Source organism: Pan paniscus, chromosome 13, assembly GCF_029289425.2.
Source record: "Pan paniscus chromosome 13, NHGRI_mPanPan1-v2.0_pri, whole genome shotgun sequence".
Taxonomy (NCBI): domain Eukaryota; kingdom Metazoa; phylum Chordata; class Mammalia; order Primates; family Hominidae; genus Pan; species Pan paniscus.
Genome location: NC_073262.2, coordinates 21,734,887 through 21,754,941, shown reverse-complemented (window position 1 = coordinate 21,754,941; position 20,055 = coordinate 21,734,887). Strand labels below are relative to the sequence as shown.

Below are 20,055 nucleotides of genomic sequence, written 5' to 3'. Positions count from 1 at the left end.
GGTTATGTGTTTGAGCATTTGTGTGAATATAGATTGTAATATAAAATCTCTTTCTTACTTGGATGTGGCGGCCAAAAAAGTTTGAGAGCTTCTGGTCTGAAGGGAGAACTAATAAATAAATAAACAACACAAATTAGAATGAAGAGTGCTTTCATAGATTAAACTGTAAACTCCGTGAGGACAGAACCAAGGCTATTTTCACTCATCATGATTCCACCGCAGCTTAAACTAATGTGTCGTAGAACATCAGCCCTCAGTTACTGTTCTTGAATAGATGCATGAATGGTGTGGCCCTAGAGTGCTGGGGAAAGCCATGGAAGGAGATCAAACAACCAGCATGTTCTGTGCCTTACATTTTGCATGGTTTCCATTAGGAGTCTTGGACTGTGGGGACAAAGTTTGGTGAGGAAAATGATCTGATGTAAAATTAAAGACCACACAGTCTGTGAAAGGGAACCTTGAGGGACCTTGAGTGACATCTAGTGGATTCTTTGACCAACGGGGAGACACCAGCCTAAGGAAATCTCTTTCCCATTAGGTGACATGTTATTGAATATGCTGTTTGCTTTTGAGAGACAGAGAGAGAGTTGGGCTTCATCCATCCATAGTGCATAAATGTTACTTTATTTGTGGGTGAATATTGTAGGTTTATTAATCTGTGCCCTTTGTTTTGTATTGGTTTTGTAATAGGAGCTTTATCATCAGATTGGAAAATCTTGATTAAGCTTCATGACTTTATAATGTGTTACTCAGCACCTGGTACAGCACTGTCAGCTGTGTAATAAACGCCTGTTGTTGGCTGGCTGACATGTTTTAGTCATTCATTCAACCTGTGGTCATTGATTGGATACCACCCACATTAAGGATTTCATTCCTGGCTGGAAGTTAGAAACACCAAGGAAGTTTTCAGTAAATGCAGATGCCCTTGACACACCCTAATCCCACCTCACTTCTCATTTAATTGGTGAGGGTGGAGCTGAAGCTTCTCTCTATAAAGGGATATAAAGATTTATTTTTTTCAGCTCTCAAGGTGATTCTACTGTGCAGCCAGGTTAACATTTGGAAAGGCACTGAATGTCATACACCATCAATGTAAAACAGGGATCCCTACCCTCTGTATTGGTACTTCTCAAACTATCTGGGGTGAAAGACCAATTCACCATGGACCAATATTTTTGTAGAAATGAATTACTATAAAATGAAATGAAAAAACAAAAACATACAGCATAATAAAAAACAAACTCCAATATTTTATCAGATTCAACAGAAATTAATTACTCTGTCAAATTTCTCTAAAATGTTCTAACTGTTACTCTCAGTTTCTGGATTTATCTTGTTTTGGACCAGTGACAAACCATTTACAGCATGGCACTTTGAGTCATACTGCTCCATGTTACATTCTAGATGGAGATGGGGGCAAGGAGAAGACAGAGGAGATGCAAAACACACAAGTAACCGTAGTAGCAGGACACACAAATCGTTCTTATTGCATTTAAAGAGGAGGCCTGCTGACCTCTTAGTTAGTGCCTTCCATGTGGCAGAGCCCCATGGAGCCACCAGGGCCCAGAGCCTAGTCCTTGGCTTTACAGAGCCCAAATTTTGATCTTCTCAGAACACACACATTAATCAGGTACTTGGCACTGTCCATATGCTAAACTGTTTTTAAGAAACTGGTTATAAAGTAAAATCACTCTCTTTTTTAAAGCAAATATGCCTTTGGAAGGGACCAGATACTGATGTTTGCTATAATGACAGCCTCTTTCCAATATGGAGGTCTCCAGGCATGAGAAGGTTATTTAGGGAACATAGAATAGAGATCTCTCCCAGCCCCACCATGGAGCATCTCCCTCTAGTGATGACAGTACTCATGCCCAACTGATGCATGTGTCTGTCCCTTGGACAGTGCTTTATAAGCACAGACAGACTTTGACAGCCTGTCACGCTTCTAGGATGTTCCCTTCTGTCCATTGCCACCAAGCAGGCATGTTCAATGTACTGGTTTGAGTCAACAATTTCTCTGGTTTTAGCACTTCTAAGTATATCCCACATTACCGTGATTGGACTTCAGTGATCCCCAGATTATTTTCAGCAATAGATATGTCAACTATCTCCTGCACAGATTTGGTCCACAGATGACTCATCCATCCTGAGCTGGTCACTCCTTCTCACCTTTTTATATGCAGTCTTTTCCTTCTGCCTTTAATGTCCTGCCTTCCCTTTCTTTGCCAAATTCCTTCTCACCTTTTGGATTTCCGCTCTCAGACTGGATCCTCCCAGAAGCCACCTTGACCTCCCATCACTCAAGGCTCAATTCCCTGTGCCCAAGTAAAGCACACAGCCTGTGAGGCTGCAATGGCCAGTTTCCTCTCTTCTCTCCAGTTGACTTTTGTGCTCCTTAGAACAGTGATCCTGGCTTTACTCTTGGGTCCCCCGTAGCCATACATGTTAGAGCCTAAAATTAAAAAAAAAAAATTGTTGAAATAAACTGATTTTTCCAGCACCATTCTCAAAGGGTAATGTAATGGCAAGGGGTAGTACAGGAGATACAGCCAACTTCTAATCTTACGAAGCTTTGTGATGATGGTAGGAGAGAGAGGTGCAGTGTTTCTTGAAAGTCAAGCTGAAGAGTATGAACATTAACTGATAGATGATGAAGGTGTGTAAGAAAGGGAGTATGATGATAAAGTGAATGATTTAAGAAAAATTAATGTCATGGTATTGAGGAAGGAGAGATTACATTTGGGCAAGGATTGAACCTGGCACACTGGTTAAAACAGTGGTAGTATCTCCCCATGAGGGGCATCTCAGAATCACCTGAGATGCTACATCAATACCCTTCCTTTCCCCACCCAGTTTCGATGTGTCACCCGCACCCTTCTAGGTCCCATCCCTAGTTAGTAATCACTGCCGTGGGAACCTTTGCACTGAGGGGAGTCTGTCCTATGCCTGAGGTGTAGGGGAAGGAAATTCAAAAGTCTATTGTAATCTTGTAGATGTGAGATACTAGAGATTTGATGTGTTATCATCATATATTTAAACAGTTTAAATAACGTTTCCAATTTTATATGAGAACTTTTGCTGGAGGTAAAGCAAAACTTATAATAGATTATAACAAATGGTGATCTTAAAAGCTTATTGCTAGTCACTTGACTAAAATTTGTATTAATTTTCAGTAAAGGCTGTTGGCCCCCCTATTTATTATAGTTCCTGAATTTTCTACTGAATGTTGACAGGTTAACCCAGCATTTTACTGTGGCCTAATAATTTTCACTGGAAAAACCAACTAAGTTATCTAAACTATATTGTAGGCATTCAGCAAGTTATATACATTTTTATTCTTCAATCTGAATGTCCGGGAACACATTAAAACAAAAATTAAGGTTGTGCTTCACTCTTTTTAGGTTAACTTTCTCAGAATTAAAAGACAAACTGCCCATTATGAGTGAGACAAATGTCTCTTTCATCAAAATCAGTGACTTACAAAGTCTTGCAATTGCTGGTTCAAGTTTGCCACTTCTAGTTTCTAACTACTTTAGGTTCTTCTCCTGTCAATACTAGCACTAAGGATTATCGAAGTCACACAGTTTAGAACCCACCTTTTTTTTTTTTTTTTTGAGACAGAGTCGCACTCTGCTGCCAGGCTGGAGTGCAGTGGCGCGATCTCGGCTCACTGCAAGCTTTGCCTCCCAGGTTCAAGCGATTCTCCTGCCTCAGCCTCCCGAGTAGCTGGGACTACAGGCACCTGCCACCACGCCTGGCTAATTTTTTGTATGTTTAGTAGAGACGAGGTTTCACCATGTTAGCCAGGATGGTCTCGATCTCCTGACCTCGTGATCTGCACATCTTGGCCTCCCAAAGTGCTGGGATTACAGGCGTGAGCCACCGCGTCTGGCCTAGAACCCAACTTTCTATCTGAGCATCAGGTTTCAGAGAGAGAGAGAGAGAGAGAAAGAGAGACAGAGAGAGAGTTGTAGGTGGAGGGCAGGGCAAGGCTTAAACGTGAGGCTTAAATTTTGTGTGCCTCATTCCTTCTTATTGATGACAATCTGACTATTAGGCCAGTCCGAACAGGTCTATATACCTTCCTGAAATACACACCCGGGTGTCCTCTGGTGTGCAAAAGAAGATACTATAATAATAAGAAAATCACATATAAATGGAATTTTCAATTACAGGAACTTGAAAGTACAGATGAGTCATAAAGATTTAATCCAATAGGAATTTGTAGGCTGTTAAAATCAAATTTAGAATTAAGTGAAGGAATTTGGGAATGGGCAAAAGATATACATAATATTTGACAAATCAATCTCAGAGAACATCAATTTCCTTTATTGCCCCTACTTCTATACTGCTTATTCTTAGATCCTTGTTAATCCTGGAAGGGCATCAAGGGGGTCAGCCTGCGTCTGTTGTGGGGTGTAGGGTCCAAAGAAATGCTCTTAGTCATTTTGTATTCACAATGATTCATTTCTTGGGAACTGATGAAAACTTATTCTAAAAGCCAAGTTGGGGTCGGGCGAGAGAGAATAAGTACAAGTGCTCTGGCAGGCTAGAAATAACTTACAGAATCAATAGTTTCCAAGTTTCTGACAGAGCCAGGTTAAGGATGTTGGAATTGCAGCAGTTGTACCTACTTGCTAAAGCTGACACATACATCCTTAGACAAATGCACACTTACATTAAGGATGCTGAGTTGAATTGTCAAGGGTCCTCCATCCCAGGACTTAAAAAAAAGAGTCCTGGGAGAACAATTCTGATGCCCAACAAAAGGGAATAAATAAATTGAGTTATGGTTTAGCCATGCACACATAGAATGGTATTCAAGTATTACAAATAATGCTTATAAGTTTTACTGACATGAAAAAATACTTATGCAATATTAATTTTAAAACTGCAAAATTAGTATATGTAGTATTAGCTCTGCTTAAGAATGGCATGCATAGGGAGGGATGAACAGGTGCAGCACAGGATTTTGAAGGCAGGAAATTATTCTGTATGATACAATAATAGTGGATACACATCAGTATGCATTTGTTAAAACCCATTGAATGTACAACACAGTGAAACCTAATGCCAGCTCAAACTGAATGCATCAATATCAGCTCCTCAGTTGTAACAAACACACCACACTAATGCCTGATGTTAACAATAGGGGAAACTAGGTGAAAGGGGAGGGGAGAGGGAATGTATGGGAACTCTTTGTACTTTCTGCTCAATTTTTCTGCAAACCTAAAAGTGCTCTAGAAAATAAAGTCTACTGTATTTTTAAAAGACTGAAGGGAAATACAACAAAATGTCAGCCAGAGTGTGCCATCCTATAAGATAGTGATAAGCTCAGATTTCCTGAGATCAAATTCTGTCTCCTCTACTTACTGCTTAGATTAAGTACTTGAACTGTCTGTGTTTCAGTTTCCCTGTCAATTAAAATGGGAATCATGATAGTACTTATCTCATAAATTTCTCCAGTAAATCCACATTATTTTGATAATTATGAAAAACTATACATGCATTGTATTATAAATTATATATATGGAAAATTATGTGTGTATATAGTTTGTATTAGTTGTCTATTGCTGCTTAGCAAGTTACCTTGGCATAAAACCCCAGTAAACTGTTACCTCACAGTTTCTGTGGGTTGGGAAAGCGAGAGTAGCTTAGCTGGGTGGTTCTGGCTTAAGGTCTGCTGTAAAGTTGTGGCCAGGGCTGCTATCATCTGGAGCTGAAGGCCAGAATGGGGCTGGAGGATCTGTTTCTGAGATGGCTCACTGCATGGCTGGCCAGTTGGTATGGGCTTTTGGCAGAAGGTGAAATTCTTCATAGTGCTGTTTGAGTGTTCTCACAACATGAGGGCTGGCTTCCTGCAGAGAAAGTGATCCCGGAGAGGGCAAGGTGGAAGCCTCCATAATTTTTTACGCCCTCGCCTTGGAACTCACCATCATGCCTACAATATTCTATTTGTTACACAAGTCAGACATATACATTGTAGGAGAGAATGACATAAGGGTGTAAATACCAGGAGGCAAGGATTAGGACCATCGTGGAGGCTGGCTACCATACATGTACATATGTGTATATCTGTATAAGTCAATGTGTCTGTATATGCCTGTGTCCGTGTGTGTGTGTGTATTTGTCACCCTGCTGAAGCATTATCCCAGTGCACCTGCATGTACATTCTTGTCCTGTGTATTCTATTGAAGCAACCCCCAAAGCTTTTTTGGCTGCCTAGCACTTGGTCTTAGCAACCTCTTTCTTTCCTTCCTTCTTTCCCTCTCATCCTCCTCCCTTTCTTTCTTCAAGAGATGCTCATTGTATACCTATTAAGTGGCAGTGAGCCATCTCTGTCCACCCCTCTGACTCTACCTCTCCTGCGCTTGCCTTCTATGCCTGCCTGTTCTCAGATGCCCTTCCACCCTCCCCCCCCAGCTCTGGTCCCTGCCCACCGCCCACCCCATCTGTGCATGGAGTACTCAGAGCGCCTAGGCTAGCTGCAGATCCCTTGTTATGCTAATGCATCAGTCCTCCTGTTGCCGTTAACAGGCAGCTGAGACTGAGTGTGACGCTTAGCACGATAGCTGGGAAATCACAGAAAAACACACCCAGAACAGCTCAAGAGTGACTATTCACACAGATCAAAGAGCCTAATATTTTATTCTGAGGTTTTCATTCTCTTATAACCATAAAACTCCGAAGCTCAGTAAAAAGTCAGCTTGGATAGCTTACTATGATTATTAACAATAGACCACTAATAAATACATGGTCTGTAAGGCACTTAGGGGCTCACAAAGGGGAACGGCTGAGACACACGGGTCAGCCTCAGCCTCCTCAGTTCAGCAGGGGGGCTCCTAAGAGACCTGCACATAGGCAGAGAAGAAGCAAAAATTAACAAAAGAATCCAAGAGACTGAGATAGTCCCTTCCGCATTTGGCAGAAAACCTAAACTACAGTGACTCATACAAGGAGAGGTTCGTGTCCCTGTCCTGTGAATAATTGAGGGAGGCGCTCCTGGGCTGGCATAGTGGCCCTGCTCTGTGATGTCCTCAGGGACCCAGGCTCTTTCCAGCTCCTGCTCTGCGATCCCTAGGGTGTGGCTCCCATCTTTATGGTCTAAGTTGGTGATTAGGTCTCCAATGCATCCATATTCTAGGCGGCCACTGGAGGAAGAGACAAAGAAATGGGGGCAAAGGCAGGTGACTGCAGCTCAAAGGAGAGTTTCCTGAAGCTGGCACATGTCACTTCATCACTGGCCAGGGCTCAGTCATGTGGCCACACCTTGATGCAAGGGAGCCTGAGAAGTGTGGCCTCCACTGCAGGGCTGCAGTGTTCCCAGCTGAAATGTGAGGCTTCTGCACTTCTAATACTGAGGGAGAGGGGAGACTGGGAACTGGAAGATCCGTAGCAGCATCTGCCACAGTGGAGACGGACGAATCACCAGCAATCCAGACCTCAGGCCCCTCCCCGTTCCAGCACATCTCTATCTCCCTCTCACACACAGCATTTCCACTGTGTGTCACAGTTGACAGAGAGCTGTCATGTATGGGACCCATTTTAAATGTACTGCATTTTGATTTTATTAACATATTAAAAATTTATTACATACAAGGCAAGCATGTCCATTGGCAACTGCTCCCAAGCTTGGGCCCTCCTCATTGGCCATGAGTTGACTGCTGTGGTCAGGTTGGCATGTGTTCTTCCCAGGCTCTTTCTATCAGGCACGCCTTGAAGAGCTGCTGCTAGCATTGGGGAGAGGTCTGAGGTCTCCACAGAAGGGGCTCTACACCCTGTGCCTAGCATCCAAAGACAGTTACTTAAACCACCAGACAACATCCCCCTACCTGTTCCTTGCTGCCTTCTCTCAACCCTCCTGGTCTTCATTGAATCCTCACGTGGCCCCACGAGCTTGGAGATCTGGGCCAGTTGCTCTGGTTGAAGCAGGCTCTCCCCTTAATTTTCATTTCTCCTTCTTGGATCAGGTCTTTTACCAGGCAACTGTCAGGATAACACATGCCCTGGCCCCATCTTAACCTGTGCTCTGAGCCTCCCTTTCGACCTGGACAAACTGGGTTGCCCTCCTCATCAAGGACAGCATCTGCACACTGGCAACCGTTATTGAGTGCTTGCCCCCTACCAGGCACTGCTGTCTGCACTTTGAAGGTCTTAACTCCTTTGCTCCTCTCACCCACACAGCTAATAAGCACAGCTTTGCTAACAATGCCAGGCTCTGGGCCTGTCTTGGAAATACTGGTTCTGTGGAAGGAAGTTGGGCTGTGGAGTACAACAGATTTATTTGCTGTATGTTCTTAGGCAAATTACTCAACCTCTAAAAATGGATTATTGACACCTGCAAAGTGTGAGGAACATTAAAAGAGATGGCATACAAAGCACTTAGCCTAGTGCCTGGTACATAGTGTTATTAATTAATGGCAGTACTTGTTTATGAAGATAAAAAGTAATTCAATAGTGTCTGATGGGAGAGTAGATTATTTTAAGATCCTGCCCAATGCTCCATCAAGTCACTGCAGAGTGCCTGGGGTGGGGAGGAAATACCCTTCCATGTACTCTCTCTTCAACCACTGGTTTTCCTTGCTACTACAATTGGGTCTTTGCCCTAAAATTTTTCCCTTTTTCTTTTAGTGCTTTAAGACATTTCTGATTTAAGCATGCTTTGGTAGGAGATCGAGAATTTTTCCAAGTCTGTTTGGGCTTGCAGCATTTGGAATTATCGTGCATATCAGAATCTTTCCACATATGAATGTTTTATATGCTTAGGTAATAAGAAAGGGAAGGAAAGATTTTACAGAATCACAGATGTAGTCTTAATGGGAAAAGAGCAAGAGAAACATCAACCAAAAGAGGAGAGAATTGGAACTATATCTTCATTTGGTTTATAGGGAAGAGGAAGCATGTGCCACTATAAAGTGTGATCATTATGGTGTGCCTTTTTTTGTTGTTGTTGTTATAAGAATTCCAGAGTCTACACATTCAAACTAGTACAGTCTTCCAACTTAGTTATTTGGGGAAGTTATATGTGTTTCCAACAACTTGACAATTTCTCAAATATTATCAACTGATATCTCATTTTATCACTACCATCCAGGTTCCTGTATGAGAGGGTACCAATATCTGTCCCTTGTAGGTACTCTGTCATCCCAACCCGTATTCTTAACCAATTCTGGTTGAAGAAGAAGATAAACTAGGACTTCTAAACCCACCAGCACTTGGCTTAGTTAAGTGCCTTCTCTGTGCCAGGCGTCATGCCAGGATCTGGGTTTGCAGAGGTAAATATAACACAGTCCCTGCCCTAAAGGATTTTGGAGACCAGAGAAGGGATGATCTAAAAGCCTGTACACGTATTCTCCCTCTCTTTGCCAGGGGTAAAATTTCCAAGTGTTCATGGAGTTGAGACCAAGCAGTGAGAGAACTGTCTGTATTGACATAAAGCACACACTGCAGTCCCTGAGTCATCCTGGGGCACCACTACAGTCATCCTGGGGCACCTATGGTTGTTGCCAGATTGGCAAAAATCCAAACCAAGAAGAACTAGGTAAATGCTGTGACTGTGGAGCACTTTGCTCCAGCTAAAAGTCAAGTTTACCTGAAGGGCAGCCACAAGTGCCTCTGGCTTGAAGCTCCTCCAAAATGAAGGCATTGTGAAATGGGAATTTTGAAAAAGGCAAAAATGTCAATCTCTTTGAAGTAATTTCTAAACTCCTTAATTTACAGAATGATAGATTTAATTTTGGTCTGAATTATTTTGGTATCAATGATGTCAAAGCAATTTGTCCCTGGATCAATTCAGTGAAGAAAAAGCATCTTCAATGTATCAAGAGGTTGGTTTTTTTGTGTGTGGTAGAGGACATTCTATTGCTTTTATACTAACATTCTAGAAATTAGTCCTTATATTTTATGTTTCCTCCAAATCATTTGTAACATATTTATTAAAAACTCCAAGTGTACTTTCTGGTACATACAGTTAAAATAAATGCACTAATTTAAATGATCAACAGTTATGAAGAGGCAGGGTCCCTTAGTGGGTAAGAGTATAGTTTCTGGGCCAGGCGTGGTAGCTCACACCTATAATCCCAGCACTTTAGAAGCCCCAGGCAGGTGGATCACTTGAGGTCAGGAGTTCAAGACCAGCCTGGCCAACATGGTGAATCTCCATCTCTACTAAAAATACGAAAATTATCCAGGCATGGTGGCACGCTCCTGTAATCCCAGCTACTTGGGAAGCTGAGGTAGGAGAATCGCTTGAACTTGGGAGGCGGAGGTTGCAGTGAGCCGAGACCGCACCACTGCACTCCAGCCTGGGTGACAGAGCAAGACTCTGTCTCAAAATACAAAACAAAACCAAAAGAGTATAGTTTCTGGCCCTACTCTGCAAGGATTCAAATCTCCCTTTGCTACTTACTATCTGTGCGATTTTGGATGGGCTATGCGAACCCCCGTGCTTGTTTCTCCATCCATAGAATAAGAATAACGGTATCTACCTCATAAGATTTTTATGAAGATCAAAGGAACTAACAACATAAAGCACCTAGAACCATCCTGGCACAGAGTAAGATCTGCTCTATAAGCAGTAGCTGTTATCATTGATTGGACACTTACCATATGCCATGCCTGTTATATATATCACTGAATTTACACCTCCCAACTCCCCTCTGAGCAAGTATTAGTATCCCCATTTAGCATATAAGGAAACTTGAATTTAGAGGTTTCAACAATTCAAATCAGACACACAGTGTTTCAGACTGAAGCTTAGTCACATCATTACATAATGGTCTCCCAAAATGGAGCTGGACAAATCAAAGAGAGTTATAAAAATGCAAGCAACCCAAGTTATTAAAGGTAAAACATTTTACCTATTAAAATGCAATGTAATGTCTTTCTGTCTCCAGCTAGAGTGGAGAGAGCCTAAGCCAATAAGGCTGAAAAGATGGGCTGCCTTTGCATTTCTATGTCATGAATTATGTGTTGGCATCAGAGAAGAGCCATAGAAGGCTTCTAAAGAGTGGAGAAATGATCATCTCCGTATTTTATAAAGACCACCATCATGATGGTGACACATAGGCTGGGGGGTAGGGTGAACATAAAGGTGGAGGATCAGTTTCAGACCCTTGTAATGACCCAGAGAGTTATGATATATGTTTGAGTCTGGGTGGAAGTTGTGGATATACAAGAGAACAGAGATACCTGAGACACCAGGTAAATAGAAACAATATGACTTGATCTATCTATTACATGGCGGAACCCAGGTTTCTGGCTTGGCCAAGTGGCTGGTTAGCTGGTAGTGCCAGTCACCAAGATGAGGAGGCACAAGAGAAAAGGCAAGTAAGAGAGTATGATTAGTCCATTTAGCAGAAGTTGAGCCGGGCGTAGTGACTAATACCAGCAATCCCAGCATTTTGGGAGTCCGAGACAGGAGGATCAGGAATATGAAACCAGTCTGGGAAACATATAAAAACCATCTCTACAAAAAAAAAAAAAAAAAAAAGCCAGGCATGGTAGTATGTGCTTCCAGTCCTAGCTACTTGGGAGGCAGAAGTTAGAGGACTGCCTGAGGATTTGAGGCTGCAGTGGGCTATGATGGTGCCACTACACTCCAGCCTGGCAACAGAGCAAGACCCTGTTTCTAAATAAATAAATACAAGTAATTGAACTTGAGAAGCCTGTGAAATTCTATCCAAAAGTCAATTAAACATACAGATCTGCAGCTCAGGTCTCCAGCCTGCACTGGAATTAGAGATCTGAGATGGTAGTGCACGTCGTAAGGATAGTGTCTGGAGAGAGAAGAAAGGAAGTAAAGGGAAGAACCCTGGGAATAAGCCCCAACATTTGGGAATAGGCCTCTGTGGTAAACCAGCCTGGAGACTGAGCAGCCAGAGAGCTCAGAAGAAGGTGAGGAGAGAGTAGGGCCCCAGGCACCAAGGGGGAGAGTCTTGGAAGACTGTGAAGGGGTTGATAGTGCCATGTGTCACAAAGCTGAGTAAGCTGTGAGTGGAAAAGTGTGCAAGGGAGTGGGGAACTTAATATTCATTCATGACCTTTGCCAGACAGTTTCAAGGGAGAAACTGGGGTGGAAGCCAGATGTCAGGGAGTCGAGGAGGGAGTGGGAAGTGGGGACTTTAAATGAAGACAGGTGACAAGGCACTTAGCTGATTAAAGAAGGTGAGAGAAATAGAAAGAGCGGACAGAATTGGGGGGAAGCTTTGGTTAGAACATACATAGTTCTAATAATACTGTGTCTGGCCAGGTGCAGTGGCTCATGCCTGTAATCCCAGCACTTTGGGAGGCTGAGGCGGGCAGACTGCTTGAGCTGAGGAGTTCGAGACCAGCCTGGGCAACATGGCAAAACCAATGTATTTTCGCTAAAAATACAAAAAATTATCCAAGCATAGTGGCACATACCTGTAGTCCCAGCTACTTAAGAAGCTGATCACCTGCGGTGATCACCTGAGCCTGGGGGGTTGAGGCTGCAGTGAGCCATGATCACACCACTGCACCCCAGCCTGGGTGACAGGAGTGAGACCCTACCTCAAAACAATAATAATAATAATAATAATAATAATACTGTGTCATGGGATTCAAGTCTCCATAAGGGTCAATTGATATTCTCTTCTTGAAAACCTGTAGTAAATAAATCCCAAACCCAAGGTAACCATTTGGTAAATGAAACGTGTGTGCTTTCCTAGCTTCTCTGGGATTTGGGAGCACCCTGAAGGGTTGCGATAGCTCCATCCATAGCCTACTCAACCAGCATTATGTTGGCCCTTTCTTCTTGCTAACAGAACCCAGTGTTGTTGATGTGGCCATTTGCCCAGCACCACAGTAGACACTGTGCTTGTTGTAAGACAATCAACACAATGTGGTTTCTCTTTGCCAGTGACTGGTCTAGGGGTGTGTGCGACCCAGTCCTAGCCAATGGGATGTTGGAGGACATTTTCTGAGGACTTCTAGAAAAGATTCCTCCCTCTTCCTCCCAATCACCTCATTCCCTCACTATAAAAAGAGAGAAAAGTGAGGAGAAAGCCTTTTTTCCACCTATCCCTTTCCATTCTGTTTAGGGCATAAAAATAATTGCAAGGAAATTCAACAAAGTTCTTTTTCCAACAATGATTCCCTTGATGCAGTCTTAGAAAAATCAATTTTAAAATTATTTCAGAAGCAAATTTTTAGGTGCTCTTGCTTTGCAGGTATCCTAAGCAGACATTTATTTAGCTTATTAGACACTCTAACGCTGACCTTGAGCGAATTTCTTAACTTGTATGAGCCTCAGTTTCCTCCTTGATAACCTGGGGAATGAGAATAGCTACCACATGGGCCTGTTGTGGGAACTGAGATGGGGCGTGCAAAGTGCCTAGCATAGCAATGATAGTGCTTGACTCCTATTTTCCTGTGAGTTCTTTTTTTTCCTTTGAGATGGAGTCTCGCTCTGTTGCCAGGCTAGAGTGCAGTGGCGCAATCTCAGCTCACTGCAACCTCCACCTCCTGGGTTCAAGTAATTCTCCTGCCTCAGCCTCCCAAGTAGCTGGGATTACAGGCAGGCACCACCACGCCTGGCTAATTTTTTTGTATTTTTAGTAGAGCATGGTTTCACCATATTGGCCAGGCTAGTCTTGAACTCCTGACCTCAGGTGATCCACCCACATCGGCCTCCCAAAGTGCTGGGATTACAGGCATGAGCCACCGCGCCCGGCCTTCCTGTGGGTTCTTTACACACACCCTCACTAGGAAAGACTAGGAATGGCCAGGGCTACCAGTAAATTACTGATAGCCAGTGACCTCCCCAAGGGACCCTAGAACCCGGGATCCCACTTTCCACACCTGCAGGTCACCCGTTGGCTGCCAGATCCATGTCAGGTTCCTTCGAGTTCAGCTGCAGCCTGCTGACTTGGGCACTTCCCCCAACAGCCTGCTTGGCTGACCACATCCCCCAGATGGTTCCAAACTGTCAGCCTTTTGAGCCCACAGACACGGTGCCCAGACCTTGTGTCCCCTCCCTGCACCAGTGCCTGTGGTGCCCAGTTTCTCCAGCCCTTGCCAGCCTGTTCCCAGCTTCTGGCCCTGCCTGCTGCATGGTCAGCAGAATTCTCCTGGGCCTCATCCTAGACCTGTGTTACAGCAGGTGACAGACAGTCAGTCCCACTCTCTGACTAATAAGCCACAAAATAAACCTTGTGTCCAGAAGGCAACATCTACCTAATCTATACCCTTAGCTACTTTGCTGTCCCTTGAGGGAAGAGGACAGGCGCCTCTGTCTGACGTCTGTGTCTCTGTCTTTCATCCTCAGCTTAGAGACACAGTGCTGAGTAATGAGAGTTTGTGCTGGGGCTAAGACAACAACAAAAATCCCAGCTTCAGCACTTTATTACAGTGCTGAATTACTTAATTCGAGTGAGCTATTTAACCCTTTAAATCATTACAACATCAATAACAATAGCACCTAATATTTATTGGTTGCATATTTGTCTGCTAAATGCTTTGAGAGGCATTCTCTCAATCCTCTCTGTTACTATGAGAGAGGTTTCATTGTTCTCTCCACTTTACAGAGGAGGGACCCGAGACACAGAGAGTTAAGTAACTTGCCTGAAGTCACTGCTGCTGAGTAGAGGAGCTAGATTTGCCTGATTCTGGAGCCCAGACTCCCTGGGACTCAACTTCCTCATCTGTGAAATGTGGACAGTAAAAATGACTTCACAGGACTGAGCAAGAATAAGAGACATCACTTCTACAGGGTCCCTACTAGATGCTCAGCAATGCTAGGGGAGCAATGCCCGGCTCCCCTAGCTATCATAAAGGACTCAACTTCCTCATCTGTGAAATGTGGACAGTAAAAATGACTTCACAGGACTGAGCAAGAATAAGAGACATCACTTCTACAGGGTCCCTACTAGATGCTCAGCAATGCTAGGGGAGCAATGCCCGGCTCCCCTAGCTATCCTAAAGGAGTCAACATGAGCCATTGAGATGTCGGCTCTCAGTAAAGATTTGTCCCCACGGCAGACATTTCCTAAGATGAACTGATTTGCAATGGGAATTGCAGCTGATGACCTGGAAGGCCTTCATCAGCCCTTCTGAAAGAGATCTTGCGGATGCCAGCTCCTTTTCAACTCAGGACATGGAACATGCAGACACCAGCCCTGCTGCTGAGAACAATGTCTGTCAGAAACATGCTTTCCCTGAGAGGACAACCATTATTAGTGGGGCAGGACACAGACTCTTTTTTGAGACAGAGTCTTGCTCTGTCACCCAGGCTGGAGTGCAGTGGCACCATCTCAGCTCACTGCAAGCTCAGCCTCCTGGGTTCACACCATTCTGCTGCCTTAGCCTCCCGAGTAGCTGGGACTACAGGTGCCCACCACCATGCCCGGCTGATTTTTTGTATTTCTTAGTAGAGACGGGGTTTCACAGCGTTAGCCAGGATGGTCTCGATCTCCTGACCTCGTGATCCGCCCGCCTGGGCCTCCCAAAGTGCTGGGATTACAGGTGTGAGCCACCGTGCCCTGCCAGGACACTGACTCTTTAGCCAGGTCTATGGGGATGAGGGGAATGTAGATACCAGTTGTGTGTGAAGCTCCTCAGAGTTGACTCAAGCGTATCATTTAGAACTGCACAGAAAAATTACTTTTTTGAGAAAGACTCAAAATTACTAAAATGGAACTTCTTTCTTTCCAAAATGTGAGAGCAAAGTACTGTCAGACCGACCTCCACTCTGGTTTTCCCCACCCTCTCTTAACATCATTTAGAGGCTTGTTTTTTACTCTTCCTTCCCCCATTCATGTCTTTCCTGGCTATTTTGGGAATAATGTAATTTGGAGTGGGATGTTTTTTTCTTTCTCTTTTGGTCTGTGCAAGTGGTCTGCAGGTTTATTTTATTCCAGATGTTTCTCCCCAACCTGCCTTTTGAAAGAAACCCAGAATTATTTTTAAACAGAATTTGGAGGCTTCCAAATACAACAAATATTCGAACTGCCTGTGGATTCCTACATTACAAGTCCTTGCTTTGTGGTGGGGAGAACAGAGGCTATGGAGCCAATGGTTCTGGGGACATAGGAGGCCTCAGAGGCCTGCTGCGTGGGCCTGAACTGCCTTCTCTTGCTTTCTCTTCTCCGCTTCCTGGGCATCAACCCAAGTGCCCTCTGGCTGCCCCCTGAGATGCCTACCTGAGGAACCCACTTCTATCCCAGGAAACACACTGCTTAGCTCTTCTGCTGAATTTTGCCAGCACCCCTTTCTCCCCAGAAGCTACCCTGACAGAGAGATTCATATTAAGATAACACCATAACACTTCATACATTACCTCCTTTCCCACTTCCTACATTACCAGGGACCCTCAATGCCTTGACCCAGTGGTTTTCAACTCTGGCTGCACACTAGAATCATCAGAAGAACTTACTGAGATATGGATGTTCGAGCCCCACCCACCCAGGTCTGAGGGTTAATGCTCTGGAAACTGGAAACTAGATTAAAAAAAATAGTTTCTACTTTTAATTATAAAGGTAACCTGTATTCATCGGTCTTGTTATTGCCGTTAAGGTAAACATTACAGAAATGTTTTAAGCAAAAAGCAAAAATATCCCCTCCCTCCTTGATATTCCAGTCCTACTCTTCAGGAGCAAACACTGTTAATGGTTTCATGTGTCTCCTTTTGGAAGTTGTCTGTGTATTTTGCTAAATCATATATGTTTATTTTTTACACCTATGTGATCAAATTATCACACTTTTGCATCCCCAATGAACCTTGGAGAACTTTCCACATCACTACAAACTGAGCGATCTCATTCTCCCTGAGGCTTACGTCACTTTGCTGCTGTCGGGGGCCACAGCTCTCTGATTGACGAGGAAGCTCAGGCTGCTGGGGAGGATCGGCTGGAGAGGAGGCCCCTTCACAGGGGAAGGTGGTCAGCTGTCTCTAACATCTCCCCTAACTTCCAGAGCCTCTTAAGAAAATGCATTTTGGAGAAGGAAAGCTTTTCCCTAAATTGTACTCAGAGTGTAGGCTGATTGTGTGAAAATGCCTTGATAGAACTTTAGGTCTTCTGTTGAATTTCTTCAGCATCCCTTTTCCCTAGGGGCTAATGGGAATGACTGTCTATAAGCTAAAACCATAGCACTAAGATAACGCCACAGCCTGTCACTCCTCCCAGGTGATACGTGTACGACAGCCTGTGTAAACTGCAGAAAAACACATACTTTGAAGAAGAACTTCAAGTACATCCTGGCCCTCAAATGCTTTATTTAAGTATGGGCCTCAGGAACACTCTAGAGGACCTTGGGAGGAGAGGTTTACCTGGATAGTTCCCCAGTAGAAACACAGGAAAGAGTGGGCACATCTCAGGGCGATGGTTTTGAGAATGAATCAGTGACTTCACAGAGATGACAAGACTGGCATAACATGCAATTTGATTTCTTACTTAAACTAATGTCTAGTTTCCCACTGTGTAAGAGCGGTTCCCCTCTGACTTTTTGGACTGTGTTCACCACCCTTTTCCGTAGGGTGAAGGTAGAGAGAAAGCCTCCCTGTAGTCTGGCTCTGTCACTGCCTTGCATGTGATGTTTCCTAAGTCTTGCAACCTAACTGGGAACCAGTCTCCTTATCTAGGAAATGAGGCCAGTACAATAGATGATTTTCTTTTATAAAACCCAGGCGGGTCTGAAGGTCAGATGATTTTTAAGGTCCTTCCTGGCTTTAAAATTCTAGGTTTCATGACTATGACCACCCACAAACCATACAGGAATTTTTTTTTTAAGCCACAGCTGAATTTAGTTCTTTGGAAAAGAGGCGGTGGAATCGCATTACCCAGCTGGGTGCTTCCTATTTAATCTGCTGTTTTCCTGACTCGTGTAGCTCTTTTCCTCCCAAAGCTTTCTGTGAGCCTGTAGCTTGACAGCATCTAGCCTTGATGGTTGGAGCTTTCTTTTTTCCATGATTACCACCACCCTGCTACTTATCTCACTAGGATATCATCCAATTTAATGCATTGTAATAATAATTATGTCTTATATGTACATAAGCTTTAACAGTGCACCAAGAACGGTATTTTAGAAAGCACATGGGTTTTTTAGCAAGACATTGTCAGAGTTTGAATTCTGCCTTGTAGCAGCTGCAAATTTGGTTGCAAACACAAACTGTTTCTGGTTAACTTTAGCAGAGAAGGAATTTACGTGAGGAGCAGTGGGAAGCGCATGGAATCATGGGGCCGCTGGGAGGCCTTGGCGGGGGCAAGACGTAGAGGAGGACAGGCACAGTCCAGAGGCCACCTTGAGAGCCACCGACTTGGGAGGGGCACTTGTCACTGCTGTTCACAGCCACCTCATCTAATCCCTAAATGACCATGTGCTTTGGCCTGTCTCCCTAAAGGGTGAAAGCTTTAAGCAACTAGAGAGCGGAAAGCTTCCCCTTCAGCTTGGTTTCTGTACTGGGCAATGGAATCTTCTGTAGCGGGCAAATGGAACACTTACCCTGATGTTCCTCCCAAATAAGAAGTACTGTATATCCACAAGTGGACATCCAATACAAAGAAAAAGAACCTTGATGCTAACCTGACATCATATACAAAGATTAACTCAGGTTGGACCATAGACCTAAATATAAGATTGAAAACTGCACAACTTCTACAAGAAAGCATAGAATAAGTATACCTAGATGCTGAGCAGCCAGAATGACCAATGTCCACCACACGGTTCCACCACCTACTACTACTAGCTGTGTGACTTGGTCAAATGAGGACAATCCCTGTCTCCAGGCAGCTGGGTGGATCCAGTGGGAACCTGAATAAACCCCTCAGCCTGGGCCCTGCCCTCTGCGTAGGGATGTTCTCCAGAACTAACCTGCAGTGTGGACATTCCCGAGCATGTCCCAGCCTCCAGGTGTCCCTCTGCCAGGAGGTGGGGTGCATTCCGAGAGGGGACAGACCATTTTGACACCTCTTGTCTTTTGCAGCTTTGAGAGCCCTGAGATTCAGCCCCTGCTTGGGACATAGTAGCTATGGGGAGGGTCTTCTTAGGCAGTGAACCGAGAAAGAAGGTTGCATGGGGTCCTCTTGAGACACACCTAGGCACTCTGAAAAATATTTCAGTGAAACTTCTATGGGGAAGTGCTGGAGGCCTGTGTCAGCAGGTGGGAGGCCCCAGTGAAATCTGTTAATGTGGATTCATTTGTCCCTCTGGTGCTGGGCCTGAGCAAATTTGGGATGCACATACATCTTTTCATTGGATTCTTGTTATATCCCTTTGAGGTCAGCATAGCAAGTACTGTAGACTCATTTTTTTTTTTTTCTGCAGAGGAAGAAACTGAGGCTAAAGAACAAAAACTTGCTGAAGGTCACTCAGCTTGGGCTGTGGGACTTGTTTTCCTGCCCCGAGCCCAGCGTCCTTCCCACCATCCAACACTGTTTCCTTTCTTGGTACCTCCATTATTAGAACACCTGGATATTCTTAGCTAACAATGGATGACATAAATAAACACACGGTCATTTCCCCACATTTCCGCACAGGTCCTCTGCAGATGGCAGAGCCCTTTCTCTAAATGCATGGCATGAAAAGGCATTTCAAAGGTTGGAAAGAGAGCTTCAGCATTAATCATGATGGGACAGCGGAAACTGGCTTTGCAAGGGATGGACTGGACTTCAGGGAAGATGGACAGCCTGAGCTCACTTTCAGGAGAGCTCACTTTCAGGAGATCAGTCAGGGCTGTCATTCCAGGGCCTGGGTGGAGGGCTTCTGCTGTGCCAGGGAACAGGTGTCTGGACTTGGTCTCCCAGGGCGAGCGCCGTCTGCTGCCAGTCCTTGCAGAGACTGGACTGTAGCTCTGAGTGCATGATTTGTAGGCCAGGATCCTCCCCTGCCCCTGAGGCTGAGGCCAACATGGGGGTGGCTGCCTTTAAGGCTGGTCTGGGATTGTCCATGTACTTACTGAGCCAAGGAGGAAGAACCAAAATAGATGCTGGGAGAAAGCAGAGGTCAGAGGCTCAGAGAGGCAAGTCCTGTGTCAGGCTGGAAGGGGATAGTAGAATTGGGGGTGTAGCGGGGGATGGTGTCAATAGCCAGTGGGAATGA

General features: G+C 44.4%; 1 protein-coding gene across 3 annotated transcripts in view; it reads right to left on the bottom strand.

Annotated features, from left to right (window-relative positions):
- PTPN4 (protein tyrosine phosphatase non-receptor type 4) overlaps positions 1-19,448 on the bottom strand; it is a 247,054-nt gene extending 227,606 nt beyond the window's left edge. For 2 of the 3 annotated variants that reach the window (XM_055108444.2, XM_055108446.2), the window contains exons 1-2: positions 18,829-19,448; positions 2,242-2,452 (exon numbers count right to left, since the gene is read on the bottom strand). The gene's annotated coding sequence lies outside the window, so the exon portion shown is untranslated. Of the gene's footprint in view, positions 1-2,241; positions 2,453-16,393; positions 16,458-18,828 lie in introns of all 3 variants that reach the window. The other variant, XM_055108445.2, reaches the window with a different exon arrangement.
- Positions 19,449-20,055: the final 607 nt, after the last annotated feature.